Source organism: Miniopterus natalensis, chromosome 12 (assembly GCF_054644295.1).
Source record: "Miniopterus natalensis isolate mMinNat1 chromosome 12, mMinNat1.hap1, whole genome shotgun sequence".
NCBI classification, from domain to species: Eukaryota; Metazoa; Chordata; class Mammalia; order Chiroptera; family Miniopteridae; genus Miniopterus; species Miniopterus natalensis.
Genome location: NC_142092.1, coordinates 27,444,884 through 27,463,306, shown reverse-complemented (window position 1 = coordinate 27,463,306; position 18,423 = coordinate 27,444,884). Strand labels below are relative to the sequence as shown.

Below are 18,423 nucleotides of genomic sequence, written 5' to 3'. Positions count from 1 at the left end.
TCAGCCACCCCAATCTTCTCCATTCTCAAACTTTCCAAATTCTTTTGGTTCACCACCCCAGTCTTAGTAATACCCTCTTGTTTAACAGCCCTCCAACTATTCTGGTTCCAGCTTCTGGAAAATTTGTGTGTCAGAAGAAGAGAGGTTTCAAAGAGTCTGGCATTTTTCTCTCGGGCAGTGGAAAGACACAGGGGTTAGGAGATGTCCCTCCCCCTCCCCCTCCCTCTGGAGTTCAACACTACATCAGGTGCTGGCCCTTTGACCTTAAAAAAACATTCCAAGGAGGACAGGGAGTGCATCTACTCAAATCACCTGACATAAATGACCACTCTAGGTGTCTCAGAACTTTACCCTCTGTCCAGAGAGTGCCTCAAAGTGAAAAATACATTGGGGCGGAAAGAAACAGGGCTCTTTGCCATATCGTTGTCTGCCTAAAAGGGTAGGGAAGCTTGTGCTTTTTAGGCCCTCCCTGCTAGGAAGAGAAGGCAGCTGTCCTATTCAAGACCACGAGGCACCCCTGCTTTCCCTCTGTCTTGTCCAGTTTCAACTCTCAAATAAGTACACATGTTGCTAGGTTCATAATTAGAGTGCTGGCAATGCCCGTTCCCTCGCTTTCGATTCCATTTATACAAATGTCCCCATCACTCTTTTGAAAAGCCCTGGGAACATGTTCAAAACATACAACCCAAACAAATAAGCTGTGCAACCTAAGCCAAACCCACCAACAACTGGACACCCTTACCAATTTGGAAAGCCACCCTGAGAGGTTGCTTAATTGCAATTATATCTTCCTAATCAAAGTTAATAGAGCTGAAAATGGAAGTTTTTATGTTAGCACCTCATCACCTAATCAGCTACTTCAGATTCAATGGAGGAAATTTCATCCTGAGTGACATCCTTAGAAAACAGACTGTTCAGGGAGGAGCAGGGTTCCTATGGGGAGCTTTAGGGTAGGGTTAAACTTTGGCAGAATTTATTATTTGCCCGTGCTGAGGAAGAGTTTATATTTAGAACTAAGTTCTTGATCTTGTCCAGTAATTGACTTTTCGTGGCCTTAGGAAGTAACTTTGATAGCAAAATTCCTGTCTGTCACTTACCCCTAAAGCTGACATGAGCACAGCAGTGGAAGGTGCTATGACTGAGGCCGTGATAAGAGTGAAAACTCCACCAATGGGAAGGACTCCAACATGTAAAAAAAAAAATATTATGACACATTGATTTTTTTTTTACTTTGGTATAGCAAAGCAAGAAATAGCTGAACAAAATTCAAAATTTGGTGTGAAATTTCTCCAACACAAAAGAGGCAGAACTGCCACAAACACACTGTTTGGAGCAGGAAGGAAATGAGACTCTTTGGCTGTGACTCTGGCCGGCACCGTGGCCCTAAGGTGCCACTGAGAGAAAATGTGTCCCCGCAAGATGACAAGCTGCGGAATCCAGCAGCCATGCGACAGATCAACAGTGAGGGCCCAGCGTTGCGCTTCCGCTGCTCTGACTGATCAGACTATGAAGTCCGCTCAGAACTCCAGCAAAAGCTGAAAAGTTTATAACAAGTGGTACCACCTGTGCTTACGTCTCAGCCTCGCCAAAACAATCTCCTCTCCCGCGTCTTCAAAGGGCCGTGAGGGGTGAGGAATGTGACAGTGCGAATGCGGGGAGGAAGCCGGTTCAGCACGGAGCCCGCACCGTGCGTGGATTAGCGTCATCTGAGCCCCAGGGGCCGGGGCCTGTCTCCCTCACTCTGGAACAACTGCCTGTGATACCATCTCCCATCCCCTCAAAAAGACTCTGTCTCGGGAAAACAAAGACTTTTCTGCCCGGTGTTGATCTCTCACACGATTGGGTGTGCTTTTAACAATGTTATAGTATTACAACCTTTGTCAAGCTCAGGATATGGAGGGTGTATGAAAAGCACAATAAAGAAAAGCAGCTTGTTTATACAAGCTGGTATTTTGAGCGTAATTATATTTTTCTCTGTCTTCTTGATGAATCAGGACATTTTTGAACCAGGTACCTGACAAAGCATGAAGGAAGTAGGAAAAAACAGCCCAGCACCCAGAATGTGACCTGCATTTACGTAAATCTTCGGGATACAAACCTCTATTTTTCTTCACTTATTTAAAAATATTTTTTCTCCTTTTTTTTTTTTTTTTCATCTTTAATTTTCATGGAAACCATCCAGGGACAGTCCAAATTTTTCAGAAAGAACACATTTTTCAGTACAGGAGGCAGCAGTTGCCAGTACAGCAAGAAAGCAGCCAAGTTGTTTTGGAGGAGTTAAGCAAGTTCATTTCAGTAAGGACCCAAACAATCCTTGGCAACCAATCAGAAAAACAAGTCATTGTTGCATTAAGGAAACCCTCAAATATGAGTGCTGTCGGTGGAAAATAGAGTTACTCACCAACTGAAAATGTTTACTTGAAGTGAGAATTATTTTATGGAAACCACTGTGAGCTTTGGAATACTTACAGTCTGTTCAGATTGGTCACTGTGCACAATGTTACTGCAGCAATGTGCCCTGAGACTTCTAATCTGTCTGCCTAGTGGAGCAGGTGGCAAGATTCTCCACTGGGCTGTCGGCTCCTGGAGGGCAGGGACCACGTCTTATTTATCTTGTATCTCGTGCACAGTATCCAGCTTCTCAAAGGCAGCGGATAAATATTGAATGAAAGAATCTTTGTATACAAGGTCACACTCCCTGGTCCCCTAGCCTAAAATATCTCTACCCCCATTAGCTGTATCCTATTGCCCTGGTTTATTTTTCTTCTGAGCGATTATTGCCAGCTGTCATATGTGGTTGGCTTTATTATCTGTTTATTAGTTCTTTTCCCCCACCAGAACCTAATTCCCTGGGGGTAGGATATGAACAGGTTTGATTTCCCATATACCCCTACCCTAGTGCCTACGATGGTGCAAGGCACATAACAGGGTCAATCACAAATACATGTTGACTTTTGAATGAGTACAAGTGTGGTGAATGACTAGTATTCTCTGTCTCTTTAATATTTTCTTTTCTCTTCATCTTATCTATTCCATCTTCATTAGGTCTGTTAATTATACTATAAAGTTCAACTAATAGCAATAGTAACAAATGGAGAGTTTCTTCACTGTATAGGTGGCTTTTTCTAAAGAACAGAAGAATCAGACCAGGGCTTATTGGTCTCTGGCATATGGGTCTATGAGTCTGCAGAGAAATATGTAAGTGACAAGAAATGAAGAGAGGGAAGGAAGAAACAAAATGACCTCCTGGAGGCCATCAGCTATAGATTACATATGAACGGACTGGCCAGCACATGTGAACAGTAAAACACATTTGTGTACCATCTTCTAGATTCTGTGCATGTGCCTAGTCATTAAAACATCGTATTAAGTTTTTTATCATGCTCGGCAGGGCCTTCATGTCCTTTCAGGCTTTGAGGGGCAAAACTACATCTTATCTAGATTTTGAGTTCTCTTAATATATCACTTTTAATCTAGAGTAAAATTTTAATAGGTAATATCCTATTTTTCCCCTGGGGCATTTCTGCATTGACTGCACATATGAGTGAATCACAATTCCCAACATTAATAATGTTCCCATTTTACAACCACATTTAATGGCTGATAAAACCAGTGACCAGTGGTTCAGTGTTTCACCTGTGTCTTACATGTGGTTGGTCATCCTGCCAAACATAAAACCTTCAACTGCAAACCTCAGATATTATTCCTTTCTTTTCAAATCAATAGAGAGCAGAAGTTCTTTGTTCTTTGTAGATGCTCATAATGTGTGATGGCAGTTGAAGAGACTTCTTTTTGCAAGTTCCCTATTTGGAAATCACCAAATGAACTTGGGATAAATAGGAAAGTGGCCTAGATGCAGAGACTGACTCTGATGAGCAGGAAAGGTCTGCCATTGGTCTTCCCACTACTGCCCCTTTACTCCTCTCCAGGCCTCCCCCAAGCATCTCATAACTCTTCACCTTCATCCCGATCCCCTTAGTACTTCTGGCCAGCCAACCACTTGCTTGTCTTGCTCTCCTCATGAATTTTATCTCTCCTTTAATTTATCATAGTGGAAATTGCACTGGAGATGAGAGAGCATAATCCCTAACTCTGTTAATAGCTGTGTGTCATGGGTTGAGTTGTTAAAGTCCCCAGAGTTCTCATTTCTTTATCTGTAAAACAGAGATAATGATATTTACCAGTCTACGTAATAATGATAGTGCACCGTCTACGTAAAATCGTGTACTTGAAACTGCCACAAAGAGCCTGTCTCCTGGGAAATGTTTAATAAATGTCTAGGATATAATGTCTCAATAGTTTTTCTGACCTAAGTCGGTGATTCTAACAAAACTTTCGAAATAGAAAAATGAAGGCCATTTTTCTAGTGGATGGTGAGGTGATTCCTTCAGGTGGAGCAAGTGTGGCATGGGGAGGAAGTGGAAGATTTAGGGCCATTCTATGGACACAACCATACATCAAGACACTGAAGACAGACACCCGTTGGTGAAATCGAGATAAAAATAGAGAAAAAACCCTCTGAAGGTTTTGGGGTTGATTAAATAAACAGTAGACTGCCCATCACTAAACGTATTAAAGTTAATTATGATAACCTAATTGCTCATGTGTCTGGCTCTTTCTAGTATCGATGAGAAAGCTCCCTGGAAGTTCTAGTATAATCATAATAAACTTAATTGAAGACTCCAGGATGAACTGAGGAACTCTTTATTTGGTTCCTTCATGACACGGTTCATAATATTTTTAAGACGTTATGATCATTGACAACCCTATTTCAAGCCTAAGGTGTGTATCTCAATGTGTACTTTCAAAAGTGTGCAGCAGGGACAGGAGGTTGACAGTTGTGAAATAAGCAAATCTAGTTGTATGGATGCTCATTTATATTATTATGTTTAATAATAAGCATTATCTCATTTCCTTAGATAATGCTTAACACCAATAATGTATTTCATGATTTTAGTGTGATTATAAGAATAGGCTCTAGACTCAGAGTGGGCCAATATCCTGGCTCAGACACTTACTGAGTGACTTTGTGTATGTGTCTTAACCTCTCTGAGCTCCACTCTACCTATAAAAATGAACACACCTTTTCCAGTTGTTGTGAGACATGGGGAAGATGGAGGGGGGGAGAATCCAGATTTTTTATGATGCTGAACCACCAAATTAACCAACCCTGAAGCCCTATCCCTGGATTTCTGGTGAGATAACGTGTCCTTATTGTTTAAGTAACATTTTTGTTGGATTTCCTCTTACTTGGAGCTCAAAGTACCCTAACTAGTACATCTCCTTTTTCCAATACTTCAGGAAGTGAGCATATTTCAATAAGAGAACAGAGCACAGAACTGGCCTGATTTTGTGGCTTCTACCACTTTTGCTCAAATGTTCTCTACCAGGTTAAACCAAGACAGCCTATGTGAGCGTGTGAGTATGAGTGTGTATGTGTGTGTGCATGTATGTGTGGTTATTTAAATAACAGAAAGACATAGCTGAAAAATTCACCAAAACTAGTTTTATTAACAAAGAGCTCAAGGTATATATTGTAGAATAGTCATCAACCAAATGAGTCGATGAAAAGCTCATATTCTACTAAACACCAATTTACCTTTCCCTTTAACCTTTGGAAATAGGCTAGGAATTTGTTTTTTTAATAGGAAGACTGTTATGAGTCCCAAAAACTCCTGCCTCTGAACCTCCTTTGTGATCACGAGCTCTAATATCACAGGATAATCACTTTGCCACAATATCCTCAGAAGAATTTGGAGCTTTGTCACTTCCTGGTTAAAAGTTTCATTGCTCCTGGCAGAAAGCTAGTCAGAAAGAATTCATCGGTTTATAATTCTAAGTTAGCACAATCTGACCATTTAAATCTGGGAAATTTACTTGCAAAAACAACTCAGCACATTTGGTGTTCTTTCAGGGCTGCTGCAGAGTTTTACTGAATCACATGGTACCCTGAGCAAACAAAGATTAGTTTTAAATATTTGAATAAAAACTACAAGTATGTTTGCACACATCTTTAAAAGTTACATAGTTCAAGATCATGGCCTGATATGTGGCCAAAGTAGATTGTATTTTAAATGTGTCCTTGAAGGTCCCTTTCCTATATCGCTATGTTTCACATTTTAAATCATTTGTATTCTCCAAATTAGGACAAGAAACATAATCTGGGCCTTGTTCCAAGACATCAAACATAAATAACCCTGGGTAACTACTATGTCAAATTAATGGTTCATTGGAACATCATATAGTCTACCTGAGTCGGTAAACATCTCATTTTTTAGCTGTTTCTAGAATTTTATGCCACACTGATGCCTGGAGACTTTCATGGTGGTAATTTATTTCTCCTATTTTAAAGGGTTTCAGAGTAACAATAAATTAGCTTATTACATTAATATCTAAATATACTTAACCTATTTTAATGAGCAAATTATCTTTGGTTATTTTGGTATTTTTGATGACTCCTTTTTTCTGACAATAGGTCAAATTATAAAAATTCACATTTGCATTCACTGGCAAAATGATAGAAGTTTATCAGTAAGAAATGCAAAAGAACTTTCAGATTTCAGTTAAACCTGACATTTTTTCCAGCACCATTTGCTAAGAATGATAACCCTTAGTGACATTTTACATTCACCAAGGAGACAGGCCAGCAGACAAAGTTTCCAGGGGTGATCATTTTGTCCCTTGCCCCTTTAGCATTTAAACACTGCAAACAAGTGTCTCCAACTCTTTTCAGATAGTCCAATTCCCACTTTCTTAAATATGAAGCCTGTGAAGGGTACTGGATGGAAATAATGGTGTCTACTGACCTAACTATGACAGTGTTACACACGATCAGTTGAAATGGCATGGAAAGGGGGTCAAGTCCCTTGGTTGTTGGGTGAAAGGCTGGGATGGGGAATGCCATTCAAAGCTTTCCTGAATGTTTCTGTTTTTTCCCCCTGGTTTTACAATATATAGTAAAAGTGCTGGGTGTGAGTGGCGTATGAGTAGTGAATGAACAAGGTGACTGGATGCAGTAAGCTTGGCTTTGCACTCAATCATTCATTTATTCATTCATTTGGACCTCCTTTCATTCACTTATTCAAATATCTACTGAGAGCCCACTATGTCCCTGGCACTCTGCAGAACACTTAAGGTGGCAAAAATAAACAAAAAAAGACATGGCGTGGTCATTGGTTCATTATCACGGAAATCACTGGCCCATGGAAGTCAGTCCTGACTATTATTTTAACTTTGTATATCCCTTTATAATTCATGTCCACCTCCCTAACCCAACTGTGAATTATAGACTTGATAAATTTTTCTCAGCTTTTTTTGGGAAGCATATTATTTAATTCCAGTGGTTTAAAACCAAATCCTGCATCTTGAAGTTCCTACTGATTTCTTTAATTTTGGCAGGACAACCATCTAGCATTAAAGTTTACTAGGCTTTGCTTCAACTTTTCTCATGCAGACAGAGATGGAGAGAGGCTGGACCAGAACTGGAAACCACGGCTCTGTTCATTCATTTTCCAAGACTGCTCCAAATACCTGTCATGTGTTCCAGATACAGTAAAATGGGTAATGAGAGAAGAGTCATCCTTCCAAATCACAGAGGATGAGAAACCTATTGACAGAGAGTGAACCTTTTTGGTCTCACTGCTTAAGTAAGAATTTTCAAAGCAAATATTTTCAACCCTCCACTTGTAACACTGTTTACAGAGAAAATACACCCTGTGTTTGCTCTGGGGTCTGGAATGTAGCCTGACAAATAAAGGCAGGGGGGATTTCTGGGTGAAAAGAGGTCAAGCTAAGAAAACGAAGCCGTTTTTCTCAGTCATACCCCTGAGCAACCCCACCGTATCTTCTGCCAGTCATTTACCTGGTGATATTTGATACAGGCTGGGATGGTAGCCACATTTATAATCATTGAATAAACAGCCTAATAATGGCAACTGTTTGAGAGAGGAGGGATTTTAGATCCTCAACTTGTTTTTTCTCTGAGCGAGGCCCCAGTTCTAGGCCTGGTCCCTCCCATTCAGCGTTATCTGTGGAAATCGCCAGCAGCCGGCTTCTGCCTTTTCTCTCTCCTGAAGGTGATGAGGCCGCATGGCATCCAGTCAGCTTCCACACACTGCTTTTAATGTCATTATTTTTATTGAGCAAAGTCCTAACTGCTCAGAGCTAACTGACCGCTTAACCTGAGAGCACGGTTTAGGAGTAATGTTATTACCGCAAAGACAGAAACATTTCTCTCTTCCTCAGCCTGCAGCAGGAACAAGAAGGGATTATTCATGTACGTAACCACCAGTTGATGCAAACCCAAGAAAGCAAGTTAAAATATTTCAATGCACTTTTGTTTCATCAGCCTAAAATAATATTTCTAAGGGCATTCATAATATGCAGCAGGGGCTGGCAACACACTGTACTCCCTCATTTAAAATAATGGTGTGGCCCGGCCGGCGTGGCTCAGGGGTTGTACGTTGACCCAGGGACCAGGAGGTGGTGGTTTGATTCCCGGGCAGGGCACATGCCTGAGTTTCGGGCTCCATCCCCAGTAGGGGGCGTGCAGGAGGCAGCCAACTGATGATGTTTCTCTCTCATTGATGTTTCTATCTCTATCCTTCCCCCTTCCTCTCTCTCTAAAAAGTCAATAAAAAAATATCTAAAAAAATAAAAGAACGGTGGAATTGTTCATTCCTTCCTTCCCTCATTCACTTATTCCTTCAATACTATTAATTAAGCACTTACTGTATGCCAGGTATTGGGGTTCAGTGGAAAAGAAATCAAATAGGTTCCCTGCTCTCTTGAAGTGAAGAGTCTAGTGACAGAGATCATTCCTAAAAAAGTGGCATATTAATTAAAGCTTTATAAATTCATGCTAAAATTCAATAAAATGAAGTTCTCCATGAATATTTTTGTAAGGTAAATCACTGACTCTGAATACTTCTATCTGGTCAGCCCAGCTGGCGGTTCAGCATCGACCTATATCTGGAAGATCACAGTCTGATTCCTGGTCAGGGCACATGCCCAGGTTTCGGGCTCGATCCCCCATAGGGGGCGTGCAGGAGGAACCTGATCAATGACTCTCTCTTATCATTGATGTTTCTCTCTCTCTCTCCTTCTCCCCTCCTCTCTCTTAAATCAATAAAGATACATATTTTTTAAAAATGTATTTGGTCAGGCCAGATATATCAGGCTTCATGAAAACTAAACACATATTTCCTCTCAAACATGAGAATACCTTCCTTCTACAAGGTTTCTGCAAATGATTATAAAGTATATATACACTTATTTCAGTGCAAGACAATATAAAGGAGCTGTAGTATATATATCACAGTGTATTAATATATTTACAGTTGTATAAAATGAAATAAAGAACATAAATATAGACAACTAAGCACAATCCAATGTGTGTGCTTTACTGAAAGTGTGAAAACATAGCACAGCAAAAGATTTTAGGGGTGGAGACACTGGGGACAGAGTTCAAAAAAGCTTCCAGGACCTGGGTCTTAAGGACTAATAGTATTGACCAGAGAGGGAAATGGCAGAGAGAAAGAATAAATTCACAGAGAATGAAAGATTCATTCAGCTATAGTTTTCTTAGTCATCTGGTCGCTCCTGTCATGGAAAGAAAGCCTCTGTTCTCTTCCTAGACATTTTCTTGGACTCCTACTGGGCCCTTTCCTGTCTTCTTACTCAGAAAAACAAGAAAAAGATTAGGAAGGTACCGTTCACCTTTCTCTACATGAAGCAAGTTATATCCTGCTGGATGAGATTGGGCACAACTGTTAAACAGGCTGGTAAAAATATAACAGAGGAAGAGAAGAGCCTCAGCAACCCGAAGATCATGCCTCAGAGGTTAACCAGAGTGCAAATAAAAGTGGTCTGGTTAGGGCAGGGACTAACAGGCTCTTCTATTTTTACTTCCGTCTCTTCATGGTTTCAGGTAGGATGAACACTTGAAGAAATGCTGTTGACTCATTGACTAAAAACAGAGAGGTGGCCCTTTCATGTCAGGTCTCCGTGATTAGGTTTATTTTACAGTATCTCTTCTTAAACTAGTAGTTCTGAAAAGGATCTTAAAAATGGTCTCATCCAACTCTCTTGTTTTATGGATTAAAAACTGTAGATCAGAATAGTGAGGTGATTTGCTGAATTATTTAGGGGAAAAGTTGAGACCAGAAATCAGACCTTTTGCCCTCCCCCCAACATAGAAAGTGATTTAGAGTTATTCAGACCTGGTTTGAATCTGGGCTCTTAATTTTGTCTGTGTCTATTTCCTCTGTATAATGGACATAATCATACTTTACAGAGAAGTTTTGAGAAATAAATGAGAAAATATATGAAAAGGACACCAAGCAGAGTACTGGAATCTTCATAGGTAATCATTTTTGTGGCACCTTCTCCTTCCTTACCCAACAAAAGCCGTGCTGCAAGGATTGTGCGAAACAGTAATTAAGATACTTTAGAGCAGGACTTCAGAAGCCAATCTAAAATAATGGATACAATTAAAGGAAGATATATGTGAGAAATGACTAAACACACACACAGGCACATACACAAGGGCTGGACATCTGAAATTCCTGATAATCCTTTAACAGTACTAATTATTAATAATGAATACCAATAATTGAGCACCTACTATGTATCAGGTATCAAGCCGCTTGAATTATATACATTAATTCTGATTCTGGCAACAACCTTGTAGAGCACTTAACATGATGAAACCAAGGGACATGGTTGCTAAGTAATGTTACCTACGGTCCAGCAGCTAGTGTAAGGATTTAGACAACAGCTAAAGAAAATTTTCAACTCGGATTTGTTTCACGAAGAATAAACAGAGAGCTGCGGTTTTGTAAAATGCTGTCTAGCACAAATGCCTACACACTTAAACCAGCAGCTCTGCCTCTTCGATATTCAATGGGTGGTGTTTCTAGGCTTAATCGGTCAGGGTCATAAACTTGGGTAATTGAAAAATTGAACAAAGGGCACAGCTGATGATTCCTTCCAAGCACACACCTGCTGGCAGCTATGAGTAACTATCCCTAAGGTCAGACTTAATTGGATTTGGATCTAAATGAACTCTGACATGCTGATCATTCATTGCTTCAAAGTAGAAGGGAGAAAAATGCTAAGGTGAGAGGTCAGGAGTATAAGCTTTCTCCCTGTGATTCTGAAAACTCCCCATCGAAAGCTTTCTTTTATCTGGGTCTTGTACTTTCACTTTTAAAGTAACTCGGGGAACGTAAGTGTTTTGGTCCTAAGTCCATCCCAAATACAAACCTTCTTTCCTAACTAACTGGGGTTCTATAGCTTCTAGAGTCAGTCTAGTAACAACTCTTAGGGGCCTCACAAAGGCAGCCAAAAGGCTTGGGGATAGATATTCAAGAATTCGTACAATTACTTTCTTCTACAGAATTTTAAGAGAAGTAGGCAATCTTAGGAAGGATGGGAATATTGGAATGGATAGGAGCGAGTGAATTGTCTGCTCTACCCAAACTTTATTTCACCTGTTAACTCCCATAATTATCATTCCCATTTTATCACAAGTACGATTCTTATGCTCATTTCGTCAAAGGAGGAATCGGGCTTAGAGAAGTGGGCACACTCATTTGACGCCAGGCCGCTCCACAGGAAATGGCAGAGTTGCACTTCACACTCGAGCTCTGTCCGATTCTGGCGCCTGGCACTGCCCGAGTCTGGCTGGGCTGCCACCTAGGTTAGGCCTTGGGTGGACTCAAAGGAAAAGGCTTCCTGGAGAAAGAAGGTCCTGAGTTGTAGGCAGAAAAGCAAAAGGACGTGGCTTGGTCGCCTGTTGTTATTTAGGTCTAGCCTCTGAGAATGCAGCATTGGGAGGGCTGGAAGCAGGGGCCGGGCTTAGCTGCGGTGGAAGACACAGGCAAAGGAGCAACCCAGAGGACAGAACAAGGTGAACCGAGAGAGGAATCTGAAACATGCAGGAGGAGGTTGGTCGAGTTTGGAGCTGGACCAAGTGATGAGGCTGGAGACAGGTCTGGATGTTTCGACATGGCAGGAGGGCAATCAGAGGTCTGAGACCCAGAGAACAGTATGGGGGTTAGAGAGTGGGAGGGAGCAAGCTAGACTGGTTAGTTGATGAAGATCAACTGGTATATTAAAGGTTCTGGAAAGGAAACACACCTGTTTGAGTCCTGAAAAACAGTAATGTTTTTTGCAGTAAATAAAGTGAAATCCACGAGAGAAATGATGAGTGTGTGGAGAAGGGTCCCACTTTAATGTTCACTCTACTGTTTGCCATAGCTCAGCCTGTATATTTTTCACTTTTCATTCATGCATCATTATTTCACTTAACAAATATCGGTTAAGGGTCCACTGTGTGTCAGGCTCTCTGCGGACACTGGAGTTTCCACAATGTGTATTGGAACTATAAGAGCATATCAGGTCTGCATGGATAAAACAAAAAGTTATCTCTTGGGTTCCAGTGAGTATGATATAAAGTTCATGACCATTGAATCAGTGACGGAGAATACAGTGTAGAATTTAAGTGCTTTTGAGAATGAGATGGGATCAATTAGAGTGACTATCATAATGCAAGTGAAGTGTTGATTGTGTTCAATAAAATGGAAACAGCCTGTGCTCCAATCGGAAACAGAATAGGCAATGTGGATGAGATTTATAATGATGATAATAGTTCCCATTTGGGGACCCTGTACTTCTTGATGGTGCTAGATGCTTTGCTTGTTCGCCAGTCTGCACTACAGCTCTCTAAGGAAGCTATTATTACCTTCATCTCATGGATGAGCAGCATGAGCACCAACCATCTATTTGCCTGGGACTGAGGCGTTTCCCACGCATGGGGCTTTTAATGCTAAAGCTTGGGAGTCCCAAGCACACTGGCATGGTTATCACCGTAGGAGGAAACCAAGGTCCCCAATGTTACAAGTCAAGCACAGAATCTGAGCTCTCACCCAAGGTTTCCTGATGCCCATCCTGTGTCTCCATTATACTACATTGACACAATCTTTGGGAATCCTGAACTTACCGATATCATCAGATCACACCCTTTTGATAGATAAAAACGAGAAGGATTTTATTTTTCTTGAATTTTCTTATTTTTTTGAAACATGTTATTTCATGAAGCAAATAATTTTCATATTGCTCTCTCCCCTTAAGTTTCTCATTACTGACACCCAGGTATGATCCGGCAGATCTTTGACTTAACGTTCGCTTTCAATATACGAGAAATTTATTTTTATAGGAAACCTTTTTTGTTTTTCAGTAATTCAGTTATAATCCCAAAGGAGAATGGTAGAAAAGAACTCCAAAAGAGGTTGTGTCTATAAGAGACAAACATCTGGAAGAAAATAAAATGAAAAACAAAAGTCCAGCTGTTTTGTCCATAAGCCAAACACGCTGATATTTGGGGACATCTGGAGAGTTGATTGAACTTTTCAATTTTCATACAGATGTTCAGTGCTATATAGACATAGCCATAACTACACATGGAAAGATAAGCATAATGGTATTTCACTATGTAACTGCCTTAGGGAACCCCTTTATAACGCTAATATCTGGGGGCAGAATGAACTTACCCTATTGGCTTACACTGTTATAGCAATTATATTTCATAGCATATGGTTATTATGTTCCAGGACATATATTTTAATCCAGATAGCCATACCATGATATACACTTTATGAATTTAGTTACTTCATAGCCCTTTTCTTTTTAAGTTCTAATTGTTTAGATTCAAGCAACAAGACTGTGTGTGTGTGTGGGCAATTGGCTGAATTGCCCAGGCTTTCTTAATTAACTACACAACCTTATTTAAAACTTGCTTAAAAATAATTCCAATAATTCAACTTTTAAAATGATGTCACATTCTAATGAAAGAGTCCCAGAGCTCAATTTACTCTGCTATCAGCACACCCCCATTTGAGGGTTGTGTAAAGCAGCTGCATTATCTGCATTTTGCCAAGTAAACAAATTCTGCGCCATGCAACAGAGTTTGCTAATGTGCTAGTGGTTAGAAACTGCTTAAAAACCCTAATTATACATTTTCATATAATGCGGAGGTGGTGTGGGGTGTGCGGCACTACTTGAAGATACGCACACACCAACTTCACTTATATACTCCGTCTGGTACATAGTAGTCACTCAATCGATGCTTTGTAAATGCCTGCAAAAATAACATCAAGCCTTAACTGATTACTTACTATGCACTAGACACGGGGTGAAACATTTAAAGTGTATAAAATTACTTAATCCAAAAAATCATCCTCTGTGGTGCTTTTATTATCCCCAGTTTACATATGAGTGAACTGAGGTGCAGAAATGTTAAGTAAGTGACTCACCGGAGGGCCTATCAATCTAGTACACGTTGAACCCAGGTTTGTCTGACCCCCATAACCCACGCTATTAACCACTATTCTCTGCTGTCTCTTTTTAAAGTGAGTATCTGATGGCAGAAATCTAGCTTTGTTGAGGCCCCCAAGACTGGTTTAAGAGCACTGTCAAACACGGACATGCACACATCGTTTTATGCTTATTTCATTAAAAAAACATTTTGGCAGATAGGTGCTGGCTCCGGCACATAGATGGAAGAAGTACACAAACCCCATTTGTTACACAAATCCCACTTGCACGCATTCAAAATGATTCAGTCAGTGGGTTAGCAAAGGTTGTCTTAAGCCAAACGACACCTGTAAAGGGAAGTTATGCCGCTGCTCTTTCCTTTTAAAGCTGAACTTCTTACCTGCTGGCCTGGTCTGTTGCAAACATTGATGTGTCATAAAAAATACATTGCCTTATAAATCACCTCTCTCCTGTAGGAGATTACAACATTTTTTACAGCCCATCTGAACCTCCTGAAGCTTTGTTTCTTCAAACCTATTCCTGTTACAAGGAGATGAGATTTTTACTTCAAAGGAAGCTGTTATGAAATCTGCACTTGCAGAAAACAAAAGTACCTCTTTAAGACTTTTTAATGGCTGATCCCTCACTCACTTTTCGCAACTGCCATTAAAAATTCACAGTACACATAAAAAAGAATCTGCCTTTTATGATTTTCCTGCTGCTAATTTCAACAATGTATGCAAACAGATTGCAAAAATAGTGCATCAGCCCTTTGATCTCACGTCTTATCTTTTCACACTGGGACTTACTGGAACTTACTTCCTAGAAAACCATGGGATTTATTGCACTGAACGTGTAACACGTTAAGAAATTCATTATACACCGAGACGGGAACTTTAATCGAAATTGCATTTTTCGATGTGAAAATTTTAAATCAGAAAAATTATGCTACTCATTATTCAATAATCAAGTGGCATTAGATTGTTTTTGCTTTCTTTGAAAAGACTGCTCATCCAATACCACATGAAAGACTATGTTTACCTACCAACATAGTAACACCTTTCATTTACATGGCCATTTATCATTTCCAATGTGCTTTTAGATTTCTTATCTAATTGGGTGATATCATTTGGACACTTGAAATTATACCCCAGGTAGGTTCTCTGAAAACTAAATTCAAGGTAGATATGTTTTTCTGGCACTGTCATTACTAAAAAAAGGTAACATAAAATAATACTGTTCTGGTCCCAAAGAGATTTCAGACAAAGAACCAAAAAGATGAAGAACAGTATCGCCTCTCATCCGCTGTGCAACTGCGGTGACATTTACAAGACGGACTTTGTGAAAGGGGCTCCCCCAGCCGCGCCGGCGACAATCTAACAGGCCGCTCTTGGGAGATTAAGTGCTTCACCTTGAGGTTTTTTTCTTTCTTTTATGGTTGCTTCTAACTGTGGTGTCTCACCTTAGAAATAAAATATCACCTCGGAGAGATGAGCTAATGGCGTGTATGAAGGAGCCTCCACTGAGACCTGCCACAATCAGGGATGACCACCGTGGATGCAAAACAGCGCAGCAGAGCGGGGAGAACACAGGCTTTGAAGCCAAAACGCCTTTCATTAAAACCCAGGCTGTTCCATTTACTAACTTGAAAGCCTTCAACAGCTCAAGGAACCTCTCTGAGCCTGTGCTTTCTCATCTCTACAATGGAGGTGATAATATATTTTCTTCACGGGATTCTTGTGAATAGCAATGATAATTTCAAATGAGAAGAATTAACTGTGCCCAAAATATTAAATAAGTAAATGCATCGCCCATTTATTATTAGACCTGTGCCCCTGCTACTGCAATGTTCCAGGCAGAAAGCCAAGAGGGTGTGGATCAAGGAGTGCGTTCCAGTGGAATGAAGAGGAGGAAAGGGCTTCAGCCAACATGGTTTCTTGGACCGTGGCTCAGGCATCTAGATGATGATGATGTGATATTCAATAAAATCAGGAATAGAGGGAGAAGAAGGAGAGTGATATGGTGTTGGGGAGTGGAGGGAGGAAGGTTACATGATGTAATGCATTTGTCTTGTTCAACTCTGAATCCCCAGCTTCAACTAAGCTCCTTGGTACATAGTAGGCAATATAGTAGATAGATGTTGAATTAATAAATGAATGAATGAGCAAATTACACATGGAGATAGGTCACCCAGCCTAATTCAGTGCCCATATTTGAATTGCATATATGATAAAAATAAACATATTCCAGAGAATATTCTTATCAGGAATATGTAAATATCTACCTTGGCACTGATGCCCTTTATCAAGGGCAACAACCAAAGACTTGCATAGAATTTCAAATGAAATGGGCTGAGGGTGAAACATACAGAAGGGCCACATTACCTACCGAGATTAGGAAGCCGTTCCTTTTCCAGCTTTAGTATGCTAGGGAGTTAGAGGCCTTACTTTTTCCCATTTCACATCCCTATTTGTCTAAGTCTGAGAAGTCACTGGTCTCTGGCAGAGATTTTGTCAACTAAGTTGATGGTGCTTCCTTTCACCTCTACTTGGAGACTCACAAGTGACACAAAGCCATCTCTGGGTAGAATTAATCTCCTGGGTCAGGGTCTAATCAGTGTGGTTGAAAAAAAAAAGTGTATTTAAACAAAGGGTGGCTTGGACTTTTGTTTGAAAATATCTTTATTTTCATTTACTTATTAGGCAGCTATTTCCAGATGACCTTAAATATCTTAATTCATAGAGCAATCTCCATTCCCATTTTGTGTTACATTTGACTTTTCTTTAAGAGAATCCTGCCTTCCATATACCACTGTAGGCAAGCAGATAATCTATCTGCTATTTAAATAGCACAGCAGTTTTTCCAGGAACATTGGGCTCTAGGAGGCAAGTTGCGATTATAATTGCCTACTTTCATTCGTTATTTCACTGTGAAAGCTGGCTCAAATGCAGTAGTGAGGGGGCCACATTCAACAGCTGCCTGTCTCAGCGAGGAAATGAGAAAAAGAGGGCTTTTCAGTCATAACCAGCTTCAACAGTTTCTTAAGATTACTGATAGGGTGAAGTTTATCATTTTTAAGTGGAAATAAATCATAGGTTTTTTTTTTTTTTTAAGTGAAATTTATTACTTTAAGGATCAAGGCCTTTGGGAAATCAATTAGCCCTTGTATTTATTTTATTTTTAAATTTTTTTTTTTTTTTTTTGCTTAAAATATTACTAGCCCTTGTATTTTAATGGACAGGCTGCTATACACCTCTCTTAGGACCTCTGTATTTTGAATCAATCTAACATTTTTTTAGGTAAGCATTTTTAAAAATTTATCTTTGTTGTTGAAAGTATTACGGATATCCCCATTTTCTCCTCCCTTGATCCCCTCTACCCCCCATCCATCCCCCAGGGGTAAGCATTCTTTAACATGCATGAATAAATGAGATCTTTTAAAAACAATGCTAATACATATAAGAGCCATTTGTTAAATGCATGAATTAGCTGTATACGATTCAAAAATAGAAAGTTATGATTCTGGAAAACACCAATTTCTTCTTAATAGGAAAGCCACACATGGCCTGAATTCTGCCCCCCTATTTGCATGAAGCAACAGAAGCAGGATACACTCACACACTTTACAGGGCAAGACTGGGCCAAGTCCTCTGTGGATGGTGCATTTTACCAGGAGTGAGGCCCTGGAAACATTTATTAGTAATGGTTACATGGTCCTAGAAACCGCCTGAAACAAAAGAAAGGCACTCTGTGAAGCTACCTTGGGATCCAGCAGTCTCACAGTTGGGCAGACTCAGGTGATCTAAATAAAAGTCTATGTGTCGCGTGGATTTAACATTATCCCTGTTCTTCTGCGTGGGATATCTTCACCTTCTCAGCATCCCCCTTGTGAGCTCTTGCTTTCTTCCAATTCATTCCTATACCCTCCTCTCTCCTTCTTCCCTCGACTCAGTGTCTGGGCTTGGGGAATGGGAGAGGAGGAATGGAATCCCACAGTGGGCATCATCCCCTCCTCTGCTGTTCTCAGACCTAAGGGGGGTTTAGGGTGACTGGCTCCTCCATCCAAGCTGCTGTTTCTCTGCTTAGGATGGGAATTTTGTTCAGACT

General features: G+C 40.3%; 1 long non-coding RNA gene across 1 annotated transcript in view; it reads right to left on the bottom strand.

Moving 5' to 3' along the window:
• Positions 1 to 2,567: 2,567 nt before the first annotated feature.
• LOC148091804 (uncharacterized) overlaps positions 2,568 to 18,423 on the bottom strand; it is a 246,704-nt gene continuing 230,848 nt past the window's right edge. Inside the window, exon 3 of the long non-coding RNA XR_015715404.1 lies at positions 2,568 to 2,583. This is a non-coding gene — a long non-coding RNA (uncharacterized LOC148091804). The remainder of the gene's footprint in view (positions 2,584 to 18,423) is intronic.